This window comes from Cibotium barometz, chromosome 3 (genome assembly GCF_041138505.1).
Source record: "Cibotium barometz isolate CiBa-2024 chromosome 3, ASM4113850v1, whole genome shotgun sequence".
In the NCBI taxonomy this organism is placed as follows: domain Eukaryota; kingdom Viridiplantae; phylum Streptophyta; class Polypodiopsida; order Cyatheales; family Cibotiaceae; genus Cibotium; species Cibotium barometz.
In genome coordinates, this window is record NC_141048.1 from 60652519 (window position 1) to 60679806 (window position 27288).

General features: G+C 46.0%; 1 long non-coding RNA gene across 4 annotated transcripts; it reads left to right on the forward strand.

The window, feature by feature from the left end:
- The first annotated feature begins 941 nt into the window (after window positions 1–941).
- LOC147640344 (uncharacterized) lies at window positions 942–25827 on the forward strand. Of its 4 annotated transcripts, none has more exons than XR_015269707.1 (3): window positions 942–1113; window positions 25106–25256; window positions 25362–25827. It is a non-coding gene; the product is annotated as an uncharacterized LOC147640344 (long non-coding RNA). The 4 variants fall into 4 exon arrangements; XR_015269710.1 differs by having other exon boundaries at window positions 25127–25256; XR_015269703.1 differs by lacking the exon at window positions 942–1113 and adding an exon at window positions 24857–24983 and having other exon boundaries at window positions 25127–25256.
- The last annotated feature ends 1461 nt before the right edge of the window (window positions 25828–27288 follow it).

Sequence of the window (27288 nt, forward strand, 5' to 3'; positions counted from 1 at the left end):
ATAAGGGAAGTTACAAAACCAACTGTGCAGGTACAAGACAGCTAAAGTTCATAAGACAAAACACACACACGCACACACACATATATAAAGAGAGAGAGAGAGAGGTATTTAGCAACACACACCCCCACACATGTATACATATATATATATATATATATTGAGATAGGGTAATGTATCATGTTTTGAACTCCTTTCTCGAGGTGGGGGAACATGGTGCAATAGCCACTCTTGCAAGGCTAGATGTGTTTTTTGAATTGGTAAACTAGCCAAAGTTAAACCACTAACGGTTAACAATCTCAATGTGATAGGACTTGTTTGACAGCTCAGTTTCAAAGCGAAGTCAATATGTTGACGAAAGTAGAAGCTAATTGGGTACCTAGAAGAGAGTAATGAGCGAATTCTAGTGGAAGAGTATGTGCCAAATGGAAACTGCGGGGCAGCATCTTGTATGACTTGCTGGTGGCATAACCTATCCTAACCTCTTGTTCTGGTGTGTTTCTAATTGCAGGTGAACTTGGGGTGGTATTTACTTGTTTGGATATTGCAATGTTTGCTTAGAGATGGTAGTACAATGGCTATCAAATGTGGGAGAAAGGTATTCAGCAACACACACATACATATGTCTTGAAAAAACATGAAAGAAAAGTCTTTAGCAAAACACACATACACTTTAAAAAAAAAACACGTATATTACAAGTGGGAAACCTCCAATTGGCAAGGAAACATAAAAGGATGTTACAAACCCAGCTGTCCGTACAAGACAACTAAAGTTCATAAGGCAAAAAAACACGCGCGCACACACATATGTAAAGAGAGAGAGAGAGACACACATATATAAATATATATATATAGCGAGGGGTATTTAGCAACACACACCCCACACATGTATACATATATATATTGAGAGAGGGCAGCGAGCGAATTCTAGTGGAAGAGTATGTGCCAAATGGAAATCTGCGACAGCATCTTCATTGTGAGTGGTGTCTTGTATAACCTCTTGTTCGGGTGTGTTTCTGATTGCAGGTAAACTTGGGGTGGTGCTGGACTTATTTACTGGTTTGGATATTGCAGTTGATGTTTCCCATGCCCTTACGTACCTTCACCTTTATGCAGGTAGGCCTCCATGAGGGTGTTTTTTGGGTGGCCTTTATCATTTACGATGGGCATGGTATATCGTAGATGCCTATGCGTATGATGAGATTGATGATCTGAAGACTATTAGGAAGTTAAAATAACAGTTTGTTCTCATGAAGGCAGCCTGAATTTTTTGCCAAGAAGTGTCTTCCTCCTCTTTCTGCGCACACAAGGGCAGGGTTAGCCAATGAAGTGAGATTTTTGCATTAAGACACTTCAACCCCCGTAGTAAGGTTTTAAGATTAAGACACTTCAACCCCCCTCCCCTTCTTGCACGGGCAAGGGCTGGGTTAGCCAATGAAGGAAGGTGTTTGTATTTCCCTGGGGTTAGCCAATGAAGCAAGCTTTCAATGAGTGTGAATGTCCCTTTGGGAATGCAAGGGTGGGCTGAGCCAATTCAGTAAGGTGTTTGTATGAAGACACTTCAACCCCCCACCTTCTCCCTGCATGTGCAGGGGTGGGGTTAGCCAATGAAATACGGTGTTTGTATTTAGACATGCAAACCCTCCCTCTGCATCTCCATGTGCATACAAGGGCGGGGCTAGCATCTCCAAATGCTTCCATCTATGGGTGCCTTACCTAGGCATTTTTGGGCACCTATAAGGCTGCTAAATCGGCACCAAATCAGCCTCAAACCTGGCTGTCCAAAGACAACCCACAAAAGTTATCCACGGCTTACTTGCAGATAGGATTGCGGGATTATGGGCAAGCTTGAAGAGTTAGAAAGCAAAATTGTGAAGCACTTAGTACTGTTGTACAGTACTTTGGAAGGGGAACAGAGGACATCCAAGTTGTTGTCATAAATCTGCAGCAACCAGATTTTGGTGATTTTATCACATTCAGTGGGAGGAGAGTTGCATTCGTGCTTCCGCAGTGGGAGATAAACTTTGGGAGAACAACTGTGAGCACTTTGTGTGCATTGGTGTAGTGTTTGCACATCTTGCAGGGAGTCAGGCATTGACTGTGTCAAAGGTTGCATATTGCTATGGCAACCACAGGTGAGAGCTCTTCATTGCTTCACATCAAAAAGCTTGAAGGCTCACATAATTATGACATTTGGCAAACCCAGTGCTATAATGATGTGTTGCTCCAGAAGAAGCAGCACAAGCTCATCAAAGAAAGGGGTGTAATGCCCGCTTCTCTTACTGTTGAAGAATGGGAAGATATGGATGAGCTGGCAAGATCCACCATCATGTTGTCTGTGTCAGACACTTTACTTTTCAGCATACGTGAAGAGAAGACAGCCTGGGGAATGTGACAAAGATTGCAGGACTTTATGCCCAGCAAAGTGTGTCAAGCAAAGTGTATTGGTTGAAGAAACTCATAGGTCTTCAAATGAAGGAAGGGGCGTCTATGACAGCCCATCTAAATGAGTTTAATGGTGTTGTCAGTCAGGTCATCAATCAAAAGTTGGCAATGGACGATAAGTTCAAAGCCACCTTTCTCTTATGCACTTTGCCAGAGAGTTGGGACACATTCACGACAGCCACTAGCAATTCAAATGCTATGCTGTCATACGCAGATGTGGAGGGTGCTCTCCTTCAAGAGGAGATGAACAGGAAGAACAACTCTGTTGGAAAGTCCAATGCAATGAATGCACGTGGTGTCACGTGCATCCCGCACTTGGATGCCACGTAGACATTCTGTACAGAAGGTGCAGGACCTGGGATGGTGAACTGGTCCCATGTGAGCCCAGTCCGGGACGAGTCAGCCAGGGATCCATCTCAGTCGTCCGAGGTCAGGTGTGCATTGTCCTGCACATGAGTCCAAGGTCAGGTGTGCATTGTCCTGCACATGAAGCAGTGCCAGTCCGTGCTGTGAGTCTCCCTCTGGAATGATGTCAGATGTGCTGTGTATCTGGTTTGCAACTGGATGCCAGGCCTCTGTAGGCATGTAGTTTGCATGTAGAGATGGGGCCAGCCCATAGGGCTACCCCAGTGTAGGTATTTGCATGTGCATACTTAGATGGGCATGGGGGAGGTGTAGAACCACCCCCAAGGGGCCAGGAGGGCCCAAGACCTTGCCCACCAGCCAAGGCAAGGGCTGGAGGGGCAGTCGGCCAGCTCCAGAGCCTCTGGACAGGCAGCCGACAGAGGTTTAAGCCCTATACAGAAGGCGGCCAGGTGTGGGGGGCAGTCCCACACCTCTGCGTTGAATGCCCAGCAGCCAGGGTGCTGTCCCAGGGTCATGCGCAGGCTGGACAGGGGCTAAACCAGTGAGAAAACACTTTACTAAAGTGTGAACTCATTTTATTACAAGACTCAGTCGTGGGGCTGTTATGAGCAGGCCGACTGCATGATATGAGGGGTATAAAAGCCCAAGTCATAATTCATTTCATCCATCTCACAATTCACCAAGAGCCTCAAGCATTCAAGGGCCAGGACAGCCAAGGGTTTGCTAAAGCTAAGGGGTGAAGAACTGAAGGTCAAGGGCAGGTTTTCCAGCCAAGAAAAGGTCAAGTACTTTGTATTTGTTCAGATTTACATCATTCTAATAAAGCAAATACACCATCCGTGGTGGGGGCCCTACAGAGGGTAATTGGGACCCAATACTGTGTCCTTCTCCATCTCCCCCTTCTCTCTCTATTTTCTGCACATCGTCTTTCAGTTTGTGCGTTAATTCCGTCGCGAAAAGAGTGCTGTTTTTTGAGTTTTGAAGTACCGATCCTTCTCCGAAGCTTCCGCATATTACAGTGGTATCAGAGCCTACTTCAAGGACGAAGATTCAGCAAAGAAAACCAGAAAATTTTTCGCTCGTGTGGTTGGTTTTTAGACGCCGGTGGACTACCCCTTTCGGAGTGACTCCTGTCCCTCGAAGGACGGTTGGTTTTTAGCCTCCGGAAGCCTCCGGAAGTCTCCCACACAGATAGTGGATGGTCAGATTGCGTTCCGGAAAGGAACTGCATATTCCCGCTATGGTGAGCTTTGGCGACGAGAGAGAACCAGAACCATGGGACCAGAGTGCACCAGGCAGCCCAGCTAGGGCACCCGGCTTGAGTGTACAAGACATGTTCCAGCAGATGATGCGAGCAATCGCAGACCAAACAACCAAGTTGGACGAGCAGAAGGCGCGGATTTTGGCTCTGGAGGAGCGTTCTCGCTCTCCAGCGTCGCGTTTTCCATCTCCTCCTCCCTCTCCTTCCATACCCCAGATACCAGATCCTCGTCACAGGGACCCTCTCGAGGGGTCACAGCCGCAGTCAAGCTCCTTGCTTGAGAGGTAGATACGGGCATTGGAGATTCGACAACGAGAAGACGAAGCCATGCGACGAGTGGAACACGAGCGTTACCTCCGAGCTTTGGACGCCAGATTGACACCGACGGCGCCCTCGAATCATTTTCCCGAGAAAATGAACTTCAGTAAGTATAATGGTAAACTCGATCCCACTACTCTGTATTCATGGTTACATCAATTTGAAGCTTACTTTGCCGCAGTTAGGAAATCAGATATTGACAAAGTGATCTTAGCCAGTTGGTATTTGGAAGGTGAGGCCATTCCTTGGTGGACTCAGTGGGCTCATGCCCACACCAGATCAGGTATGGCAGCTTATGGGTGGGACGAGTTCGTCCGTGACCTTAAGCAGCGGTTTTTACCGCCCCACTACCTTGAGCGACTCGAAGACGAGTTCAGGGGTGCGTGTCAGAATGCGCAACCAGTCCTTCAGTTTGCCAATAGAATTTCGACCTTGTGTCTACAATTAGGCTTATCTGATGCGGACAAGAAAGGGCAGTTTTTGTATGGCCTGGACACGCAAATCCAGTGGGAGGTGCGTATGTTTAGGTCAGCCACCTTTGAGGACGCACTCTCGCTTGCGCAGAGTGCAGAAATGAAACACAATGGTGGCAAGCCCAAGACTTCCCAGCCGGCTTCTCCTAAGGCTAACGCCTCGGGGGGCAAAAGCCAGAACCAGACGGGGTCTTCCCCAGGACAGAGCCCGGGAGCCTCTGGCTCCAAGAACTCGAACAATGCGTCTAAGCTTACTCCAGACCAGAAAGCGGAGGCAGGCAAGACAGGTGGCAAGTTGAGTGCTGAGGAGCTTTCTCAGTACAGGAAGGAGGGTAGATGTTACTTTTGTCACACAAAAGGACATACTTCTCGGGATTGTCCGAAGAAGCCTCCAAAGGCCGCCGCCGCCTCCACAGCTTCCGTGGTGAGCACAGCTCCGCCACAGATCCCAGCGGCTACCCCTAGTTCTTCAACCCCCGGTGCTTCAGTTGGAGCAATTATTAGCCGGGAACTCGAAGATAAGCAGAAGGGCGCCCATGACCAGGAGTATGAGCGCAACAAATTGCTCAAGTCCTTTGGCTACATAGGTGGCCAGAGAGTCGTTGTCTTGTTTGACAGCGGCAGCACGGAGGATGTGATCACAGAAGAGGCCGCTAGGCGTGCCCGCTTCGAGCTCACTCCGGTGGACAAACAAGTTGAGGGATTTAGCACAGGTATGACTACGAGCGTCAAGTATGAAGCTCTAGGTGCTAAATTAGTCATTCAGGGCATAGAGTTTGTGCGTGATTTTATGGTTGCCCCTCTTGTAGGTGCAGACATAATTTTGGGGATCCAGTGGTTTCACAAGTTTCTCCCTGATGTCAAGTGGGACAAGCACACGTTCCAGATTGATCGGAATGTGTCAAACACCCCTGTGACCATTAAGTGTGAGCCAGGTATTCCAAACTTTCCGCTCATAAGCCACTTGCAGGCTAAGCGAGCAGTCAGGAAAGGCGCACAGTGTGCGATGATTTACATCCAGACAGCCCAGACGGTGGCCAGTGCTTCCGAAAAGTACTCGGTTCTCCATGAAAAGTTCCAGAAGATTTTTCTTCGGGACAGTCTCCTTCCCCAGCTCCAAGAATTGTTGCAAGCTGGCTTCATCCGCCCCAGCGTGTCGCCGTTTGCAGCACCGATCTTATTTGTCAAGAAGAAAGATGGGTCTTCTCGGTTGTGTGTCGATTATCGTGCACTCAACAAGCTGACTATCAAGAGCAGATTCCTGATGCCTCGAATTGACTATATTCTCGAGAGGCTGAATGGAGCTAAGGTGTTCTCTAAATTTGATTTAAAGAGTGGATACCACCAGGTTCGGATTGTTGAGGGGGACATCCCCAAGACAGCTTTCCGTACAGAACGGGCCCACTATGAATTTGTGGTCATGCCATTTGGTTTGACGAACGCCCCAGCTACATTTAACCGCATGATGATGCGTATTTTCCAGGAGTTAATTGGAGTGTGTGTGTTCATATTTCTGGACGACATACTCATATTTTCAGCTACAGTTGAGCAGCATGACATTGATGTGGAGAAAGTCCTTAAGTTGCTGGAAAGCAACGAGCTCTATATCAATGAAAAGAAGTCAGAATTTTATCTGTTCCAGGTACATTACTTGGGATATATAATCAGTGCCGAAGGCATTCGACTTGATCCGGCTAAAGTAGCCGAGATTGTTAACTGGGAAGTACCTCAGACTGCTTATGACATTAGATCATTTGTGGGTATATGCCAGGCATATTCCACCCACATTGACAAGTTTTCTGATCTCTCGGCAGACCTCACCGATCTGCTAAAGGGAGTGAAAACAAGGAGGCAAAAGATTCGAATGACTCCACGAGCGTTGGAGGCATTCCAGAACCTCAAGGTGGCTTTGTCAGAAGCGCCTTGTCTAGCCCTTGCCTCGTGGGACGAACCATTTCAGGTGATCACCGATGCGCGTAACATCGCAATTGGAGGTGTATTGCAACAGAATGGTCATCCCGTAGCTTACATGTCTCGTAAGTTACTGCCCGCCGAAAAGAATTACTCAGTCTACGATCGTGAACTCCTAGCAGTCATTCAGGCCTTGAAACATTGGAAACATTTCCTGTATGGCCGTGACTTTGAGGTTCGCACTGACCATCAGGCATTGCGCTGGATTCAGACAATGCCAAGTGCACAGTGGAGTGATCGACAGCACCGCTGGAGTCAGATATTCCAGCAGTTCGGTGGTATGATTGAGTACCTTCCAGGAAAGGCCAATCCAGTGGCCGATGCTTTGAGCAGGAAGGGACAAGTAGCTGCGATTCAGACCACTAGACTAGACCTTGTTGGTACAGGACTAGAAGACATGAAGCACACGTACGCGGATTCCGAGGAATTCGGTACACAGTGGGAACAGGCATTGGATGCCACAGGACCATGCCATTTTCTGATACGCGATGGTTGGCTTTACTACAAAGGTCGACTGTGTGTCATGAAATCATTCCGGGCAGCTCTTCTCCATGATGCCCATGACGCCATTACAGGTGGTCATCGGGGCATGAATTCGACTCTGGAGAAATTAGAACGGCAATACTATTGGCCAAAGATGAGGCGTGATGTGTTTACTTATGTACAACGCTGTGACATTTGTCAAAAGGTGAAAGCTCCTCGTGGAAAGAAGATAGGGTTGTTACAGCCTTTGCCAATTCCTGAGGGTCCTTTCCAAGACATTTCGATGGACTTTGTCACAAATTTGCCTCCCAGTCCGAGTAAGCGTAATACACAGTGTTTGACTATTGTTGACAGGTTCAGCAAATTTGTGATGCTTATTCCTTGCAGGGCCAATGTGACCGCCGAGGATGTTGCCCAGCTTTTCATTCGGCATTGGTACCCGATTGGTGGGATTCCTAGAACCATAGTGTCAGACCGAGATGCCAAGTTTACCAGTTATTTTTGGAGGGCATTGTTTGATAATTTTGGTACTAAGTTGAATTTCTCCAGTGCATTCCACCCACAGACAGATGGCCAGACAGAGATATACAACCAGTTGGCCTTTGATGTGCTGAAGTGTTACGTCCACGATCAACAAGGTAAGTGGGAATCGTTTTTGCCTTTAGTTCAAGCTGTGTTGAATGACTCTTTTTCTTCAGCTATTGGCAGGACTCCATATGAGGCAGCGTTTGGAAGACCTTTCCAGTCGTTGTTAACCAGGACGTCGTCTTCAGTACCGGAGGCGAACAGAGTGACGGAGTCTTACCAGGAGATCCTAGAGTCCGTCAAAGACAGATTGGCTAAAGCGCAAGAGGCCTACACTCGACAGGCCAATAAAGACCGAAGGGACATGAAGTTTTCGGAAGGAGATTGGGTATATCTTCGGATTATGAAGCAAAGATTAAAGCAGGTGGGCAAGCGCTGCCCAAAGTTGTCTTTCAGGAGCTTCGGACCATTCCCCATCCGGAAAAAGATTAATGAGGTGTCTATGCAGTTAAAGCTACCTCCGAGTTGGACTATGCACGATGTATTTCATGTCAGTTGGTTGAAGCCATATGCAGGTCCACCCCCTTCAGAGGTCAAAGACGAAGCGGAACCAGACATCATTGATGAAGCAGAAGTAATGGTTCCAGAACAGATCCTTCTGCACCGTTTCAAGCATGGCTCAGGCCGAAGACTACGACAGTTCCTCACAAAGTTTCAGGACCGAGGAACTCATGAAGCGGTATGGCTCGACAAAGAATTTTTCGAAGATTATCCGTCTTTATTGACGGATTATTTGGAGGCTATGCAGCTTCCGTCAAGTTAAGCAGAAGGGGATGTCACGTGCATCCCGCACTTGGATGCCACGTAGACATTCTGTACAGAAGGTGCAGGACCTGGGATGGTGAACTGGTCCCATGTGAGCCCAGTCCGGGACGAGTCAGCCAGGGATCCATCTCAGTCGTCCGAGGTCAGGTGTGCATTGTCCTGCACATGAGTCCAAGGTCAGGTGTGCATTGTCCTGCACATGAAGCAGTGCCAGTCCGTGCTGTGAGTCTCCCTCTGGAATGATGTCAGATGTGCTGTGTATCTGGTTTGCAACTGGATGCCAGGCCTCTGTAGGCATGTAGTTTGCATGTAGAGATGGGGCCAGCCCATAGGGCTACCCCAGTGTAGGTATTTGCATGTGCATACTTAGATGGGCATGGGGGAGGTGTAGAACCACCCCCAAGGGGCCAGGAGGGCCCAAGACCTTGCCCACCAGCCAAGGCAAGGGCTGGAGGGGCAGTCGGCCAGCTCCAGAGCCTCTGGACAGGCAGCCGACAGAGGTTTAAGCCCTATACAGAAGGCGGCCAGGTGTGGGGGGCAGTCCCACACCTCTGCGTTGAATGCCCAGCAGCCAGGGTGCTGTCCCAGGGTCATGCGCAGGCTGGACAGGGGCTAAACCAGTGAGAAAACACTTTACTAAAGTGTGAACTCATTTTATTACAAGACTCAGTCGTGGGGCTGTTATGAGCAGGCCGACTGCATGATATGAGGGGTATAAAAGCCCAAGTCATAATTCATTTCATCCATCTCACAATTCACCAAGAGCCTCAAGCATTCAAGGGCCAGGACAGCCAAGGGTTTGCTAAAGCTAAGGGGTGAAGAACTGAAGGTCAAGGGCAGGTTTTCCAGCCAAGAAAAGGTCAAGTACTTTGTATTTGTTCAGATTTACATCATTCTAATAAAGCAAATACACCATCCGTGGTGGGGGCCCTACAGAGGGTAATTGGGACCCAATACTGTGTCCTTCTCCATCTCCCCCTTCTCTCTCTATTTTCTGCACATCGTCTTTCAGTTTGTGCGTTAATTCCGTCGCGAAAAGAGTGCTGTTTTCTGAGTTTTGAAGTACCGATCCTTCTCTGAAGCTTCCGCATATTACACGTGGAAGATCCCAGCAAAGGGGTAAAAGCCAAGAATGGGGAAGGAGCAAGTCCCGCTTCAAAAAGGACTTGGAATGCCATTATTGTGGCAAGAGGGACATATCAAAGAGCAATGCTACAAATGGAAGAATGATCAAAAGGAAAAGGGCAAAGGACAAGACAAAGACAAAGATGAAGCCAAAGATGCAAAGCCAAAGGGCAAAAGTGGAGTCAAGATTGAAGAAGTCAATGTGTCACATGCAGGTGACAGTGAGGATGAAGTCCTATTCACGTCTTCACTTGATGTCCATTCACTCCTTGCAGGAGATGGTCATGGTATGCACTCGTGGATCATTGATTCAGGTGCCTCCTTTCATGTCACAGGTTACAGAGACTTGTTTATTAGGTATACTGCTAGCAATGAAGGAGTAGTTTATTTGGGTGACAACCATGCATGCCAGATTCTTGGCAGAGGTGATGTGAGGCTTGTGTTTTCAGATGGCTCACAGCTTATGCTCCATGATGTCAGGCATGTGTCTGAGATCAAGAAGAACCTGTTTTCTACTGGACAGCTTGATGATGCTGGTTATGTTACCACATTTGGTGGTGGAAAGTGGAAGATTAGTAAGGGCTCACTGGTTGTTGCCAGAGACTCTAAGGTGGACACTCCTTACTTGATGCATGCTAATGTTTGTCACCATGCTAATGTAAATGCAACCGAGTTGCCGGAAATCTCTATGTGGCATAGCCGGTTGGGACACATGAGTGTCAAAGGAATGGAGCAATTGTCTCGTTTTGGTTACTTGCCTTCTCTAAAGTTCTCAAGTTTTCAGTTTTGTGAGCATTGTATATATGGCAGGCAACTCCAGTGCCCCCATAAGAAAGCTCTTGGACAGAAAGATGCTCAGTTAGAGCTTGTGCATACAGATGTATGTGAGATGCCTCAGCTTTCTTTGGGAGGGGCAAAATATTTTCTCTCTTTTATTGACGATGCCACACGCAAGGTGTGGGTTTATCCTCTTCGTTTGAAGAGTGATACATTCTCAGTGTTTGAGAAGTTTGTTGCTCATGTTGAGAATCAAACTGGCAAAACACTGAAGGCTTTGCGTTCCGACAATGGTGGAGAGTATATGTCCAAACAGTTTAAGGACTTTTGTGATGCTAAATGCATCAAGAGGGAGCTCTCTACTCCTTATGATCCTCCACAAAACAGGACAGCAGAGAGGATGAACAGGACCATTCAGGAGAAGGTCCGTTCTATGTTGTCACATGGTGCGTTACCTCATGGTTTTTGGGCTGAAGCTGTTATGACAGCCGTTCATCTTATAAACAAGTCACCTAATACGAGGCTTGGTGGGAAAGTGCCAGAGGAAGTATGGACAGGGAAGCCTCCGTCCTACAAGCACTTGAGAGTGTTTGGTTGTGTTGCGTACGTGCACATACGCAGGGAAATACGCACCAAACTTGATCCTAAGTCTCACAAATGTATATTCCTAGGATATGGTGACAGAGGTGAAATGGGGTATAGACTTTGGGATCCCGTAAATAGAAAGATTATACGCAGCAATGATGTCATTTTTGATGAAACATGCATGTATAAGGAGCCTGCAAGGCAACGGGAGCCTGGCAGAGTCATCTTTGATGATAATGGACATCATGGACAACAACCAAGGGCTGTAAATCAGCCATTACAGCAACAAAACCAGCCCTTAAATGGTGCTGAAAATGGTCCAAATGGACAGCCAGAGATGGAAGAAGATATCCCTATGGATATCCCACAGTTAGAGGAGATACCGGGCATGATCTTTCAACCTTATGGCATGGAACAGGAGCCACCAATAGGTGATATGCAGGCTGGACAGCAACCTGCAAATGATGATCATTGGGTACGGAGGTCCACAAGACCCTCCAGACCCCTGACAGGTTTGTTCCAGGGGTTGACTACTTGATGCTCACTGACTGTGGGGAGCCCTCTTGTTATAAGGAGGCTTTACAGAGGGCAGACAAGGCTCTTTGGGAGCGTGCTATGAAGTCAGAGATGGATTCTCTGCACAAAAATGGAACATGGAAGTTGGTGCATTTGCCTACAAGCAAGAAGGTTTTGCCATGCAAGTGGGTTTACAGGCTCAAAGTTGCACCTGATGCAAAGCCAAGATACAAAGCCAGGTTAGTGGCTAAGGGCTTCAAGCAGGAATATGGTGTGGACTTTGATGAGATCTTCTCTCCAGTCACTTAGAGCTGTATTAGCTTTGGTTGCTCATGATGATCTGGATTTGATTCAGATGGATGTGAAGACTGCTTTTCTTCACGGTGATCTCCATGAGGAGATATATATGCAACAGCCAGAGGGTTATGCAGTGAATGGAAAGGAGAAGCTTGTATGCAAGCTGAAAAAGAGTCTTTATGGGCTCAAACAGGCAACAAGGGAATGGTATCATAAATTTGATACATTCATGAAATCCTAGGATTTCAGGAGGAGTGACATAGATCACTGCTTATACACCAAGAAAGCTTTGGATGGCAGTCTATTGATCCTCATCTTGTATGTTGATGATATGTTGATTGCCGGCAAATCTCGTAAAGAGATGGATGCCTTGAAGAAGAGGTTGCATCAGACCTTTGATATGAAGGATTTGGGTGATGCAAATCACATTTTGGGTATGCGGATACTTCGGGACAAAAATCAGCATGTGTTGTATTTGTCTCAGAAGGAATACATTGGCAAAGTTTTGCAGAGGTTCAATATGGACGGGGGGAAGAAGACTAGTACTCCTTTGCCTCCATATGTGAAACTCAGTGCTATGGACAGCCCACAGTCGGATAGTGACAGGGCTGATATGGCCAAGATTCCGTATGCTTCAGCTTGTGGCAGTCTCATGTATGCCATGGTTGCTACCAGGCCAGACATTGCATTTGTAGTGGGAGTGGTTTCTAGATACATGGCCAACCCTGGCAAGAAGCATTGGGAAGCAGTGAAAGGTGTCATGAGATACCTGAAGGGCACACAGGATATGTGCATTTGCTTTGGCAAACAGGATGCATTAGTGCATGGTTACACGGATTCGGATTATGCCGGTCATCCAGATAATCGGAAGTCTACTACCAGTTATGTGTTTACATTCACAGGAGGTGCTGTGTCATGGATATCTAGGATGCAGAAGTGCACTGCCTTATCTACCACAGAGGCCGAGTATATTGCAGCCACAGAGGCTTGCAAGGAGGCATTATGGCTATCTCGGTTAGTGGTTGATTTGGGTTATAGAGGGGATATTCCATTGTTGCATTGTGACAGTCAGAGTGCCATCCAGTTGGCAAAGAACCCTGTCTTTCATGCAAAGACGAAGCACGTGGATGTGAAGTATCACTTCATCAGAGAGGTGATAGAGAACAAGCTGATTCAGCTTGTCAAGATTCATACGGATGACAACCCGGCTGATCTGTTGACAAAGAGTTTGCCTCCAGAGCGGTTTGCTCATTGTAGACACTTGATGGGCATTGGATGAGGCCAGTTTCAGCCTTGATATGGCCTTGTATATTATCATGTACATGCTGATTTTTCTTTTCCTTCATTTAAGGGCACTTTGCCTTTAAGTGGGAGGTTGTTGGGGTAAAGGCATTATGCCCACCCTTGTAGTGTGTATAAGCCCATAAGTTTTATAGTACATAGTATACTTAGTACTTTTAATGTACTAAGTGCACTATGTGTACTAGAGCAAATATACATGTGTGATAGGGGAGTCACACACTCATACTTGTGAGTTGACTTATCCCCACATCTCTCTCTCTCTCCCTTCTTCTCTGTGTATGTCTCCCACATGAAACCCTAACTCTCTCCCATCATTGGCCAGCTCTATTGAGCATAGACCACCAGTCGGCCAGCAGTGCTTGCAGCTCAGCATCGCACGTGTGAAAAGCACAGCCTTTTATGTTATTTTCACAAGTCGTGAGCATATTAATTGGGCCGACAACATCTGTGAACCGACTAGCTTCTGGATATGCATATATAAGCACCCTTCAGTCCCTTGCCTAAGATCATGTCATATTTCTGCAAGTGCCAAGGGTTCAAGGGCCTAGACAACCTAGTGGGAACTAAGGGCATGGTGGAAGGTGAAGATTAAGGGTCATCTTCAGGCTGAGAGTTACCTCAGCTGAGTGAAGGTCTCCAGGGTCGGTTCACTCATGCCTATTTACAGCCAGCAGTCAGTCATTCTCTTCATTCAATAAAGCAAATACACCATACGTGGTGGGGGCCCTTCCGAAGGTGTTTGGGACCCAACATTGTGCATTGTCTCTCCTCTCTTTGCACTCTTATTCTCATTACCATGTGCTATACATCGTTAAGAACAAAGGTGCTGAAAACTGTTTATCAAAGTATAATCCTCGTTTGTAAACTTCGGCATGTTACAGTGGTATTAGAGCCTTGCCTTTTGGTGAAGAGATTCAGCCATTTTTTCCCCCCGCTTGTGTGGTTGGTTTAAAGAATCCGGAAGCACTACCCATTCCAATGTGACTCTTGTCCCTTGAAGGACGGTTAGTTTTCAGCCTCCGAAACGTGACGAGACAAGTCTCCCTCACACATAGTGGATGGTTTGTTTCGGTCAGGACGAACCTTGACCACTCCCACTATGGCGACCTCCGACGATGAGAGAGAACAATAGATCCGGGAAGGGACTGTCACTTCTACAACAATGGCATTAGGGAGCGGTGCTCTTGGTGGGAACAGATGACAGTGATGTTCCAGAGTTTCATGCAACTCATGAAGCAACATGGAGATCATATGCTTGAGCAAAAAGCTATGATCCAGGCCTTGGAGATGAGATTACCACTTCCAGCCTCTTCTTTCCCCATTCCTAGTTCCCCCCTCTCACCAGTTATCACCTAGATTCCTACCTGAGTTCCTCCTCTACTAAGTCCGATGAGGGGTTAATGCAGCGGGCTTCTTCTCAACTTGAGTTGTAGATGTGAGAGATGGAGCTTCGAATGATGAAGGCAAGCTGTGAAACAGCAGCTCACACTGCCGAGCAAGAAGACCAAAGACGAAACAAGGAACACGAGCGATTACTTGGAGCTCTGAATGCAAGGGCGATATTGGTGACTTCCTCAACTCCTCTTCGTGAGAAGGTGAACTTCAATAAGTATAATGGTATACTCGATACCACCACTTTGTATTCTTGGATTCATCAATTTAAAGCTTATTTTGTTGCGGCGAGTAGAAAGTCAGATGTGGATAAGGTAGTAAGCTAGTTGCTACATTGAGGGTGAGGCCATTTCTAGGTGGACTCATTGGGCCCATGCTAATTCCCATTTTGGAGTTGCGATTATGTATGGAACCAGTTCGTCACCGACCTCAAGAAGCGGTTTTTACCTCATTATCTTGAGTGGCTCGAGGACAAGTTGAGCCAGAACATGCATCCAATTTTCCCATTTTCCAGTATTGCCCAAGGTAGCTACTGCAAGTGGCAAGGGCCAGAACCAATCGTGGTCTACCCCAAGCAGCTCTTCTCCATGACGCCCATGATGCCATCACCAGTGGTCATAGGGGCATGAACTCGACTCTAGAGAAGTTAGAGCGGTAGTTTTATTGGCCAAGAATGAGGTGAGATGTGTTCACTTATGTGCAATAATTTGAGATTTGTTAGAAAGTGAAAGCTTCTCATGGGAAGAAAGCAGGGTTGCTTCAATCAATGCCTAATCCTGAAGGACCTTTCCAAGATATATCTATGGATTTTGTGATAAATTTGCCTCCCAGATCGGGTAAGCGTAACGCACAATGTTTGACCATTGTTGATCGATTTATTTAATTTGTTGTGCTTATTCCATGCAAGGCCAATGTGATTGCCGAGGACGTCGCCCACTTGTTCATTCAGCATTGGTACCCGATTGGTGGGATTCTTAGGATCATAGTGTCATATTGTGATGCCAAGTTTACGAGTCATTTCTAGAGGGCATTGTTTGACAACTTTGGTACTAAATTGAACATTTCCAATGCATTTCACCCGCAGACAGATGGCCAAATGGAGATTTACAACAGTTGGCCTTTGATGTGTTGAAATGTTATGTCCACGATTAGCAAGGTAAGTGAAAATCTTATTTTCCTGAGTTCAAGCAGTTTTGAATGATCCGTTTTCTTCAGCTATTGGCAGGACTCCTTATGAAGCAACGTTTGGAAGACCATTCTAGTTGCTATTGACCAAAACCTTGTCTTCCCTGAAGGGAACAAATTAACGGAGTCTTACCAAAGACAAGCTGGCTAAAATGCTGGACGCCTACACTCGACAAGCCAACAAAGACAGAAGAGATGTGAAATTCTCGGAAGGAGATTGGGTATATCTTCAGATTATGAAGCACCAGTTGAAACAGGTGGGCAAGCGATGCCCAAAGTTATCTTTCAGAAGCTTCGGACCATTTAGAAAGATCAACAAGGTGTCGAATCTCGATGAAGTTGAAGTTATCTCCGAGCTGGACTATGCACAATGTGTTTCATGTCAGTTGGCTCAAACCATATGTAGGTCCAATCCCTTCAAAGATTAAAGACCAAGTAAAACCAGACATTATTGACAAAGCTGAAGTGATGGTTCTCGAGCGGATCCTTTTGCACCGCTTCAAGCACGGTTTTAGCCAAAGACACAGACCATTCCTTCGAAGTTTCAAGACTGAGGGACACACGAAGCAATTTGGCTTGACAAAGGATTTGTCGATTACTATCCGGATTTATTGGACTATCTGGAGGCTATGCAGCTTCCGTCAAGTTAAGCAGCCACGTGGACACATCTATACAACAGGTGCAGAACTTGGCGCGGAAACTGGTCCCATGGGAGCCCCAGTCCGGGATGAGTCAGCTAGGGTTCCACTCTAAGCAAGGCCAGGTGTACAAGTCCCGCACACGAAGCAGTGCCAATCCATACTGGGAGTCACCCTCTGGAATGATGTTAGGTGTTCTAGGTGTTTGGCTTGTAGCCAGATACTAGGCATTTGAGTTTGAGAGCATGTAGTTGCATGTAGGGGAAGGGGGCAGCCCTATGGGCTACCCCAAAAAATGGTGTAGCCCTTGCCCATCAAGGGAGTACCCCTTGTGGGCCAACCGAGGGGCCATGGAGGCCCATGGCCATTGCCCAACGGCCAGGGGATACTGTTGGCCAGCCCTAGGGGGCGTGGACAGCCCATGCGGGTTTGGCCAGCCAGTTGGCCAGCCCTATGGACTGGGCAGCCAGTTCAGACTGGTAGGTGGCCAGGGCATAGTAGTTGCCAGCAGTCAGTCTGGACAACGCCCAAGGCAGCCAGACAAAGTGTGAATAGAGGCGCCTAATTAAAGGCACAATTTTCAGGTCGTGGGAGATCATATAAACAGGACGACCCCTGCGTCTCCCCACCGACCATCTGTCATGTGCATGAAAGATGCCATGGACATTCTCAGATGCTGGTCCAGAAGAGGCAGCCAGATAAAGAGTGAGAATCAGATAGAACCAGGATTTATAAGCACAGAGTGCAGATTAGCTAGTGTGGACTTAGAGAAGGACTAGGATGCACTGTCGGCTGCATGACAGAGATATCGGCTGAACCAGGTAAGACTCTAGGAGTTGTCGGCTAAGGCGGCTGCAGGCGCATATGCGTTTATAGATTTTATGATTATTTTGTCCAATGGGCTGGCGGACTGCTGATCGGCCAGCACTCCAAGAATTCCAAGAGGGTATAAAAGGCCAAGGTGCTCATTGTGTAGATTCATTCACCCCTTTATGGAGTGGATCCTTAGGGTCCCAGTTAGGGACAGATTTTGGTGATGGAGCCAGATAGGTTCTCGGGCAACGGTCACAAGGGAGGTTTATCCTCCAAGGGGTGATGTGAGTGCCAGACTCATTTCTCAGGAATGAAGACCAAGACAGTGTTCAGAGTTGGGGCAGGAATGGATTGTGGACTAGATGGAACAGATGCATAGATCTTAATATTAGACAGAGTGGTTTTGGAGACCGGGCCGGGCTTTCAGAGAAAAGGGTTGCCAAGGATGGATGGATGACAGAGGGACTTTGGGAAAAGATTGGGATGATGACAGTCATCCAAGAACAGGTTGGAATCCTGTCATCAAATTTAGTAGAGGGGGATGTCATGTGCATGAAAGATGCCATGGACATTCTCAGATGCTGGTCTAGAAGAGGCAGCCAGATAAAGAGTGAGAATCAGATAGAACCAGGATTTATGAGCACAGAGTGCAGATTAGCTAGTGTGGACTTGGAGAAGGACTAGGATGCACTGTCGGGTGCATGACAGAGCTATCGGCTGAACCAGGTAAGACTCCAGGAGTTGTCGGCTGAGGCGATTGCAGGCGCATATGCGTTTATAGATTTTATGATTATTTTGTCCAGTGGGCTGGTCGATTGCTGATTGGCCAGCACTCCAAGAATTCCAAGAGGGTATAAAAGGCCAAGGTGCTCATTGTGTAGATTCATTCACCCCTTTATGGAGTGGATCCTTAGGGTCCCAGTTAGGGATAGATTTTGGTGATGTTCACCTTTTCCCAAGAGGGCAGCGAAGGGCTGTAGATTAGGAGTACCGTTTTGTACTATATGAATATACTGAATGTCTAGCATATCTCTCTCTCTCTACTCTCTCTTTATGTCTGTGTTTTGCATCAGCAGGTTTCCATGAGTGTTTAGGGCTGAAAGAAGATCCCCAGAGCTTCCGCGTGTTACATTGGTATCAGAGCATAGATCTTAATCTGAGACAGAGTGGTTTTGGAGACCGGGCCGGGCTTTCAGAGGAAAGGGTTGCCAGGGATGGATGGATGACAGAGGGACTTCGGGAAAAGATTGGGATGATGACAGTCATCCAAGAATAGGTTGGAATCCTGTCATCAAGTTTAGCAGAGGGGGATGTCATGTGCATGAAAGATGCCATGGACATTCTCAGATGTTGGTCCAAAAGAGGCAGCCAGATAAAGAGTGAGAATCAGATAGAACCAGGATTTATGAGCACAGAGTGCAGATTAGCTAGTGTGGACTTGGAGAAGGACTATGATGCATTGTCGGCTGCATGACAGAGCTATCGGCTGAACCAGGTAAGACTCCAGGAGCTGTCGGCTGAGGCGGCTGCAGGCGCATATGCGTTTATAGATTTTATGATTATTTTGTCCAGTGGGCTAGCCGACTGCTGATCGGCTAGCACTCCAAGAATTCCAAGAGGGTATGAAAGGCCAAGGTGCTCATTGTGTAGATTCATTCACCCCTTTATGGAGTGGATCTCTAGGGTCCCAGTTAGGGACAGATTTTGGTGATGTTCACCTTTTCCAAGAGGGCAGCCAAGGGCTGTAGATTAGGAGTACCTTTTTGTACTATATGAATATACTGAATTTACAGCATCTCTCTCTCTCTCTCTACTCTCTCTGCATGTCTGTGTTTTGCATCAACATGTTTCCATGAGTGTTTAGGGCTGACAGAAGACCCCCAGAGCTTCCGCGTGTTACACCATCATAGAAGTTACTATATAAGCATTGTCTAGGATTCATTTGAGTTATCTTACAATTCACAAGGGGCTGCAGAACTCCAAGGGCCAGGACAGCCAAAGGGAGCCTAAAGCCAAGGTGAAGGTGAAAGGTCAAGAGTTAGAAGATCTACAGATTTGCATCATTCTAATAAAGCAAATACACCATCCATGGTGGGGGCCCTACATAGGGTATTTGGGACCCAATACTATGTCCGACTCTCTCTCTCTCTCTCTCTCTCTCTCTCTATTTTTGCACGTATCTCTCTATCTTGTGCGTTATCTTCATCATGAAAGAATGCTTAATTCTGTCCATTGAAGTACTGATTCTATTCATCAAGCTTCCGCACGTTACTCCTCTAGGAGGAGAAGGCATCAAGCTGGGTGCTCTGGATAGACTCGGTTGGCGGGGTGAGGGTGCCTTCGATGGGTTCGTTGCACCGAGCTGTCCATATATACCACGCGGCTATTCTATTGCAAATCTCCCATCTCTGGCAGGTTTGGGATCCAACGATCAGTAGGCGGAGGTGGAACTGGCTCAGTGGAAATATGAAGGTGAGAGACTTGAAGGGCTAGTCCCCGACCTTCCTCCTCATACAGCATGGTGATCGTGGCCTCAGTGGCCCGATCCATAGTGAAAATGCGTAGGATCCTTTCCCAGACCTGCTGGGCCTTTGGGAAATCCCAAGACAGTGATGCTAAGACTCTTGGGGATGGCCACACCTTTGACATAATGTAGGTCTGCCCCCAATGGACAACCAAGTGCCAACTGCTACGCTCCTATGTGCCAGCTGCCACATGCAAAGAGTGATCTTCCGCGGTTGAAAGCTGTCCCACAACCGCTTCTAGAAATCTGCGAGAAAATGCGGTGGGAGGCCCTGGGACTGTCAATTGCTGCAGATGCTGTTGGAGTGCCCTCCACCTCTAACATCTGAATCCTGTGGCCCAGCCGTGCATTGTAAGCAAAGAAGGAGGTACTAGGTGACCCCTCTCTGTTCTTTGGATCCTGCCATGTCCACTCTCCCAGGTCCCACTGAAGACTCGTAATAGGCTGGCCCTCCCACATCCATTGAAAAGATGCAGGGGGGGAAGAGAGCTTGAGCTCTTGCAAGCACACACACACACTCACAAAACCCTAATAGAGAACACACAAGGTGAGAGGCTGAAAATCTTCTTCTTCTCTACTCAACACTCAACACACCATATACAAGATAAGAGTACACACAATATGAAAGGTACTCAACCAATACATACACGGGTTCTCTATAGTGTGAACCCGACTAAATGAGCTGGCGCTATAACTATGCCAGTCTCTAGAATGGCTGTCACACAGCCTGTCATCCCACTGGCCGCATATCTCCCATGATCTCACCAACCATGCCAGTGGTGTAAGTGTGGGGCCTATCCCTCAGGCGGGTCACCGCCTCACTAGACGAGCTCGATATCTCAACACTCCCCCTCGAGCTCAACTCCATCTCATGTACACCAAGCGAAGCCCTGAATCTGCGGAGCTTCTCTGTACCCAATGCTTTGGTGAAGATGTCAGCTACCTGATCCTTTGTGCTGACATAAACAAGGTCAAGGTCTCCTGCCAAGACCTTCTCTCTGACGAAGTGGTAGTGGACCTCTATGTGCTTCGTACGAGCATGAAAGACTGGGTTCCTGGCCAACTGTATACTACTAATGTTGTCACGCAGCTCCTCTGTACTCGGCCTCTGTACTCGATAGAGCAACCGTAGGCTGCTTCTTGCTGCTCTTAGTCACAGCAGCACTCCCCAAAGAAAACATGAATCCACTGGTAGATCTTCTATCTGAGATACTACCAGCCCAATCAGCATCTGTGTACCCATGTACACATATCTCTGTCCCAGTCTCATAGAATAGTCCACAATGCAAAGTAGACTTCACATACCTCAGTATACGTCTCACTGCATCCAAATGCGGTTTCCGTGGAACCTGCATAAACTGACTCACCAACCCAACAGCATAGCTCAAATCTGGTCTGGTGATCGTCATGTAGATCAAACTTCCTACTATGCATCTGTACATAGTAGGATCCTCCAAGATCTCTCCTGAATCTGCACTCAACTTGCCATTCTGATCCAATGGCACAGAAATAGGCTTACAGCCTGTCATACCATACTTGGACAACATATCCAAGCCATACTGTCTCTGCAGTAATCCAATACCATGTGGTGACCTAATCACCTCAATGCCCAAGAAATATCTGAGCTCCCCCAGATCCTTCATCTCAAACTTCTGTCTAAGCAAGATCTTTACATCAAAGATCTCTGCATCATGGTCCCCCGTAATGATCAAGTCATCTACATAGATGACAACAAGTACAACTCCTCTATCACCATGTCTCACATACAATGAGAAATCTGCATTGGCTACATGAAAGCCAATAGTGACAAGATATTCAGAAATCTTGTTAGACCATGCTCTTGGTGCTTGCTTTAAGCCATACAAGGCTTTCTTCAACCTGCAAACATGCTCGGGGTGACCCTCATCCTCATAACCAAGTGGCTGCAACATATACACCTCTTCTTGCAAATCTCCATGCAAGAATGCATTCTTTACATCTATCTGATGTAAAGACCATTTCTTTGACGCAGCCACTGCTATCACAACTCTCACGGTTGCCATCTTGGCAACTGGGCTGAAAGTTTCCTCATAATCAATCCCATATGTCTGCGCATATCCTTTGGCTACCAATCTAGCCTTGTACCTGTTTATGCTTCCATCACTGTTATGTTTAACTTTGTACACCCACTTGGATCCAATGGCTTTCTTGCCTTCAGGCAATTGCACTAAGTCCCAAGTTTCATTTCCATATAGTGCATCCATCTCCTCATCCATAGCTTTCTCCCAACACACATTTCCAACAGCCTCATCAATGCATGTGGGCTCTACAACCTGCACAACCTTTGCCATATATGCATAGTGATGTGCCACATAACCATCATATGTAAATCTCTGCACAGGGTTCTTCACTCTCCCTGATCTTCGTAGCTTTTCATTCATGGCTTCCATAGCCTTCTTTACACCAGGTGTTCTCATAGCTGGGATCCCAAGCTCCTCATCAAGGCTCATATCTGAGCCACTAGACTCTCCATCAACATGAGAATGCCCTGCAGAAATGTCAGGCATACCAAGGGGCTCAACCACTTTCTCTTTTCCTTTACGTGATGTAGTAATCACATTTGCAGGGCTGGTATTATGACGCAGCCTGCCACTCCATGGTCTATCAACAGACCCACTAGATGAGGACTCTCCTGGTCCACTCAAAGACTGTGATTGTTGACCTGCATTCGGTGCAACCACACTTCCACTCACATCAGCCCCAACAGTTTCTTTTTCAACAGCATACCACCTGCTCATCTCATCAAACACAACATCCCTGCTTACCCTCAGCTCACGTGTAGCAGGATTATAACACCTGTATCCCTTTTGCTCAAGGGAATATCCAATAAACACACATTTTTCAGCTTTCGGATCCAGCTTAGTTCTCAGCTCATCTGGCACATGCACATATGCAATGCATCCAAAGACTTTTAGATGAGATAAATCTGGTTTTCTGCCAGTGAACCTCTCCTCTGGAGTTACATCATGTATGGCTGCAGTTGGAGTCCTGTTCATGATGTATACCGCTGTAGAAACAGCCTCAGCCCAATAGCAATGCGGCATATTCTTCTCTTCCATCAATGCTCGTGCAATCTCAGCAATGTGCCTGTTTTTCCGCTCAGCAACTCCATTTTGCTGCGGAGTGTATCTGCATGTATACTGTCTCCGAATACCATTCTTCTTCAAATATTCAGAGAACTCATTGGAGAAGTACTCTCCCCCTCCATCTGACCTTAGGCACTTTACATATTTCCCTGTTTGCTTTTCAACCAAAACTCTGAAATTCTGAAAGTGAGTGAACACCTCACTCTTCTCCTTCATGAAATATACCCACACTTTCCTTGTGTGGTCATCAATGAAAGTCACATAGTACCTGCAGCCTCCCATAGATATGGTCTTCGTAGGACCCCATACATCTGAATGCACAACATCTAGTGTATTTCTGCTCACATATCTGTTACCTGGAAACACATGCTTTGTTTGCTTCCCAAATTGGCATGCTTCACAGATTTTATGCATACCTTCCACTTTAAATTTTGGCAGCCCTGTCACAATTCCTTTTGTCTGCATAGACTTCAATCTCTGCACATTCACATGTCCAATTCTTTTATGCTATATGTCTGTGTCTGCAACAATTCCTGAACCATTTGCAAACATCGCAGCACTCATTTCAGGCATGTCTACATCCAACGTAAACATTCTGCCCACTCTGTTGCCTTTTGCAACCAACTTGCACTTGTCTTTGAAATCTTCAACATAACATCCATCAGGGTTAAACCGAACCTGCAAACCCTGCTCAATCATCTGGCCAACTGAAACCAGATTCTTTGTTATGTTCGGAACATGAAGTACATCTGCAAGGTACTTCACTTTGCCATCCTGCATAGACAATGGCACATCTCCAATGTGGGCAATTGGATGAGCAGTGTCATCCCCTGTTTCCACAAAACCTGGTCTTTCCGGGTTTTTCATCTCCTTGAACCACTCCCCATGACTCGTCATGTGGTTCAAAGCGCCTGAATCCACATACCATACATTATCTTTTTGTGCTGCATCAACATTTTCAGACATGGCATTCACAACATGCTGCATAACAAACAACCTTTCATTATCCTCATTATTTCTGCTTGAGGATGCATAGTTGTTTTGTTGCATTTTCCCATTTTGCATGTCAGCCTGCTTCTTGTAACATTCTGCCTGCACGTGTCCAGGCTTACCACAATAATAGCATTCACGTGCATCATTATATTGCCGCCTTTGCCAATTTCCACGGCCTCTTTGACTCCCCCTGCCTCTGAATTTGCCTCTTCCACCTGCGTGTTGTTGTTGTTGTTGATTCTGGGACTGTTGTTGTTGCTGCTGCTGCTGCTGCTGCTGCTGCTGCTGGCCATAATTCTGATTACCTGTTCGGCCACCTCCTTGACCGCGTCGACGGCCTCCTCTACCTCGTCCTCTTCCTGAACTCGTGTAGAAGGTCTGTTGCTCTGAACTGTTTTTGCCTGTTGCTCTGAACTGTTTTTGCTTTGTGAAGACTGTTGGTCTTCACCCAAGTTCTTCTCTTCGATAATTAGCATAGACACCAAATCTGTAAAGTTGGGAATGTTTTCTCGAGTCTGAATAGACGTCTTAAACGCCTTGTATTGTGGCCCGAGACCACGTAGACAGACTTCCACCTTGTCATCATCATCTACTGACACACCAATAGATGCAAGGGATTCCACAATACCCTTTATCTTCAGCGCATAGTCATTCACAGACATGCTCTTTTTCTCCACAGTATGAAGTTCATTCTTCAACTGTATCTTGCGTGCCTTGGTATTTGTTTCATAAAGCTTTACCAAGGTGTCCCACGCCTCCTTGGGGGACTTGGCATCCTGAATGTGCCCAATCATGGTGTCTTGTATACTAATGGAAAGCCAATACATAACCTTCCTGGCTCCTTGGTTCCAGTCTTTAAACTCTTTCACATCTGCAGCAGTCGGATTTATATCCGGTATCTCCGGTGCCTCTTCTCCTGAGTACTTGAAAACCTACCAGTTAACAACAAAAGGTGGAGCTTTTGGTATACTAATGGTGGAGCTTCTAACGGGCAGAAGGCCCATTGAATATAATAGGGACATTAAGGAAAGGATTACTGTGCGTTGGGTTAGTCTCTCTGTAATACTCTTTATGGTCATTCTTTTTTTTTTTGGGGGGGGGGACCCTGTTGATTGGCTAGCCCCATGCACTTTTGGTTTTCTTAGGGCCTCCATTAATCATCTCATTAGTTTTTAGCAACAATCATGCAGGCTTACAAGGAGTTCCAGGAGACCCACTATGAAGCAGGCTTCAGAGTACCTTTGGAGAGTCTGAAAAGAGTGCCAAACTCTTGCCCAGGGGCAGTTACAAAATGGGTCTTTGCGGGTTTGATTGTGTTAGGTTCTCATGCTATACAAAATTCAAATATTATTTACATTTGTGTTGTATGGGCTACAAACTGGGCTGCTTGATCTTAGCCCGTCATGGTATGTATGCCTTTGGCAGTTTTTGCAGATAAGGGTAGTGTAGAATTGGTGGCAAATGGGAAGTTGATTAACAGGTCTTGCACAAGTGCAATTTGAAGCTGTCCAATAACATGTTGGAAGAGAAGGAATTTCAGCAAGCATTTTTGGGACACTGGTCAATCGTGTGTTACCTCCTCCTGTCAATCTTGACGCTGGAAACGGCCAGGGTTTATGGCTATGCCAGCTCCTCATTGTCTTCCTAGGAATGGCCAGCCGCCAGTTATTCTGTACTGTCTATCTATGCCCTAATGTCCTAATGTTCTCTCTCAATTCTAAAGGTAGGGAGATCTCAACCAATTGGTAGGCACTATGATGCCATAGAGTGGAGGAGAAGGAAATACCATGGTTCCACTCTTTTAAAACTCTTATGAATGTGCTACGTTTTGTTTGAGCAATCCTAGAAGATCCCTATATGTTCTCAAATTATTTTCGCTTGGTATGGAGTAGAAGGCCAATCACAAACAATCTAGAAGGCCAATCACACAAACATTTTCTATTCTTGCAATGGTTGTCATGAGCTAGGATCTTGCTTTAGAACTTTTAAGTTCAAGGGAGAGATTACACTTTCTATCTTTTAGAAAATAAAAGTTCGGACTTGAAATTGTTTGGGGAAAATGTATGACTGATCACCACAACTTCACACCACCCTAGATCCACGTGTTATAGATGTTACAGCTTAAAATCATAGATCTCTTCAAAGGCTCAAAGTATATTTGGGAGTGTGTGTGCAAGTAGTTTTTGCCATACATCTTAAACCATGTGCTTGTCAAAGCCCAAGCTTAAGTAGTTCTAAGTGATTTGGATTTTTTGAAAGATATAAGGGTTACAATAAATGCTATATTCTAAATATTATGATTTTTTAAAAGTGGAATTTTAAAGTGTGTGTGTGAGCGTGTACGTTGTCAAGCAAAGAAGAAGGAAATCCACAAATTGATGCACGGTATATTTTTTGATAATCAATTTTCCCAAACTATATCATACATTATTGTGGAGACATATAGACTTTGAAATTTCACTTCTAGGTGTTGAGTTTCAATCATGAGTTGAATGACATTTAAAGTTCATGAAATTATTTATTTCATGGCCTGATTTTTTTGTACGATCTTAATTTTAATCTCTATTTGAATCTCAGGGATTCGGAGGTCTGTAAAAGTTTTTTAAACCTTACTATCTATATTGACAACGTGTAGATTTTGAATGTGATTCAACATGTACAAAACAATATATATATATATATATATATTGAAAGTGATGAAAGTACATGCTTTAGATTTGGGTATGTGGTTATTGCATCCCAAATGGTGGTAAACATCGAGTAAATGGCTTTACTAACTAGCATAGTGGGTGGGTCCGTAAGTGTGTGTGTGTGTGTGTGTGTGTGTGTGTGAGAGAGAGAGAGAGAGAGAGAGAGAGAGAGAGAGAGGAATCTTGAAGATTTTTGTGAGACAAATAAGCACCTTTAATTGACAAGTCAGCACAACTAACAAAGAAAGGCATGAGAAATAGAACAATAAATATGTTTTGATCGAACTAACCTCTTTTTTTTTTGTGTGTGTCTATTATGATTAGTGCCTAATTGGTGGGTTTCTCTAACCTCTTTCTTTTTCTCTCTATTATGATTAATGACGAATTGGTGGGCTTCTCCTTCATCAATGTTGGGTTTGTTTGCCACTTGGTTATTGTTGTTTCTTCTCCTTGGTTGTGTAAGTAAGATGCTTGATCGATTAGGGATTTTGCATAAGTATTTATACTTGAGAGTTTTTAATAAAGTAAACACAATCTTTAATTTTGAATGCATTACATTGATTGGTGTACAAAAAGAGGTAATTTTACTCTCTATTATTTTCATCTTGCATTATAAATCTCCATGGTTTTTGGTAAAAACACCTTGTTGTTGATTATCCTTG